This window comes from Penaeus japonicus, unplaced genomic scaffold (genome assembly GCF_977035675.1).
Source record: "Penaeus japonicus unplaced genomic scaffold, GWHDUDI00000001_assembly GWHDUDI00000007, whole genome shotgun sequence".
Lineage (NCBI taxonomy): Eukaryota > Metazoa > Arthropoda > Malacostraca > Decapoda > Penaeidae > Penaeus > Penaeus japonicus.
The window spans coordinates 40,626,896-40,629,395 of NW_028234409.1; the positions used below are offsets into that span (position 1 = coordinate 40,626,896).

The 2,500-nt window shown below is 66.3% G+C and overlaps 1 protein-coding gene across 1 annotated transcript in view; it reads left to right on the top strand.

Annotated features, from left to right (window-relative positions):
• Positions 1 to 2,500, top strand: part of LOC122249374 (uncharacterized) — a gene marked incomplete in the record, with an annotated part of 261,387 nt that overhangs the window by 219,832 nt on the left and 39,055 nt on the right.

Sequence of the window (2,500 nt, forward strand, 5' to 3'; positions counted from 1 at the left end):
TCCTTCCCTCCCTCTCCCTAAGCTCTCCTCTTTCCTCCCCCCTCCCCTCCCAATGGCTACCCTCTCTCCCTTCTCCTCACAATGCCTTCCCTTTCCCCTTCCTCCTCCTCCTTCCCCTCCCTTTGTCTCCCTTTACCCCTCCCTCTCCTCCTTCCTCCTCCCTCCCTTCGCCCGCCTCCTCCCCTTCCATTCGCTACCCTCCCCCCCTCTCCCCTCGCCCCAATGCCTTCCTTTCCCCCCTCCCTCCGCTCCTCTCCCTCCCTCCTCCTCCCCCTCCCTCCCTCCCCCCTCTCCCCTCACCCTCTCCTCCCAATGCCTTCCTCTCCCCCCTCCCTCCGCTCCTCCTCCCCCTCCCTCCCTCCCTACCCCCTCTCCCCTCGCCCTCTCCTCCCAATGCCTTCCTTTCCCCCCTCCCTCCCTCCCTCCCCCCTCTCCCCTCGCCCTCTCCTCCCAATGCCTTCCTTTCCCCCCTCCCTCCGCTCCTCCTCCCCCTCCCTCCCTCCCTCCCCCCTCTCCCCTCGCCCTCTCCTCCCAATGCCTTCCTTTCCCCCCTCCCTCCCTCCCTCCCCCCTCTCCCCTCTCCCTCTCCTCCCAATGCCTTCCCCCCCCCCCTCCCTCCGCCCCCCCTCCCCCTCCCTCCGCTCCTCCCCCCCCTCCCTCCGCTCCTCCTCCCCCTCCCTCCCTCCCTCCCCCGTCTCCCCTCGCCCTCTCCTTCCAATGCCTTCCTTTCCCCCCTCCCTCCGCTCCTCCTCCCCTCTCCCCTCCCTCCCTACCCCTCCTCCCCCTCCTCGCCTCCTCCTCCCACTGCCTTCCTTCCCCCCCTCCCTCCCTCCCTCCCCCCTCTCCCCTCTCCCTCTCCTCCCAATGCCTTCCTTTCCCCCCTCCCTCCGCTCCTCCTCCCCCTCCCTCCGCTCCTCCTCCCCCTCCCTCCGCTCCTCCTCCCCCTCCCTCCGCTCCTCCTCCCCCTCCCTCCCTCCTCCTCCCCCTCCCTCCCTCCCTCCCCCCTCTCCCCTCGCCCTCTCCTCCCAATGCCTTCCTTTCCCCCCTCCCTCCGCTCCTCTCCCTCCCTCCTCCTCCCCCTCCCTCCCTCCCTCCCCCCTCTCCCCTCGCCCTCTCCTCCCAATGCCTTCCTTTCCCCCCTCCCTCCGCTCCTCTCCTTCCCTCCTCCTCCCCCTCCCTCCCTCCCTCCCCCCCTCTCCCCTCGCCCTCTCCTCCCAATGTCTTCCTTTCCCCCCCTCCCCTCCTCCTTCCCCCCTCTCCCCTCTCCCTCCCTCCCCTCCTTTCCCCCCCTCCCTCCCCTCCTCCTCCCCCTCCCCCCTCCCCTCCCCTCCTCCTCTCCCTCCTCCCCCCTCCCTCCCTCCCTCCCCCCTCTCTATCCTCGCCCTCTCCTCCCAATGCCTTCCTTTCCCCCCTCCCTCCGCTCCCTCTCCTCCCTCCCTCCTCCTCCCCCTCCCTCCCTCCCTACCCTCTCCCCCCCCCCCCTCGCCCCAATGCCTTCCTTTCCCCCCTCCCTCCGCTCCTCTCCCTCCCTCCTCCTCCCCCTCCCTCCCTCCCTCCCCCCTCTCCCCTCGCCCTCTCCTCCCAATGCCTTCCTTTCCCCCCTCCCTCCCTCCTCCTCCCCCTCCCTCCCTCCCTCCCTCCCCCTCTCCCCTCGCCCTCTTATCCCCCCTCCCTGCCTTCCCTTCCCCCCTCCCCTCCTCTCCTCCCCCTCCCTCCCTCCCCCCTCTCCCCCTCCCTCCTCCCCCTGCCTTCCTTTCCCCCCTCCCTCCCTCCCTCCCCCCTCTCCCCTCGCCCTCTCCTCCCAATGCCTTCCTTTCCCCCCTCCCTCCGCTCCTCCTCCCCCTCCCTCCCTCCCTACCCCCTCTCCCCTCGCCCTCTCCTCCCAATGCCTTCCTTTCCCCCCTCCCTCCCTCCCTCCCCCCTCTCCCCTCGCCCTCTCCTCCCAATGCCTTCCTTTCCCCCCTCCCTCCGCTCCTCCTCCCCCTCCCTCCGCTCCTCCTCCCCCTCCCTCCGCTCCTCCTCCCCCTCCCTCCCTCCCTCCCCCGTCTCCCCTCGCCCTCTCCTTCCAATGCCTTCCTTTCCCCCCTCCCTCCGCTCCTCTCCTTCCCTCCTCCTCGCCCTCCCTCCCTCCCTCCCTCCCTCTCCATCCCTCCCTCCCTCCTCCTCCTCCTCCTCCTCCTCCTCCTCCCGTCCTTTCCATTATGGTCCCACAAGAGCTTTAACTGATTTCATAATTCTTACTGATGGGACTGGAGCTGAAAGATAACAAGGAGGAAGCTCCGTATTTCAGCCTCGTGTGATCTGATGAGAAGTCGACCAATTTCTTTTGCATGTGAATGGTTGGATTTATATCGTTCTTTTTTATCATTAAACAAAAAAATCTTTGGTTCACCGTTATTTTGTTTCCGTATGCGTTTTTTTTTTTTCTTTTTTTTTCTTTTCTTTTTTTTAGTATTTCATCGGCTTAACGACCATGGTTTTGATTTTGTTTGGCCGATTT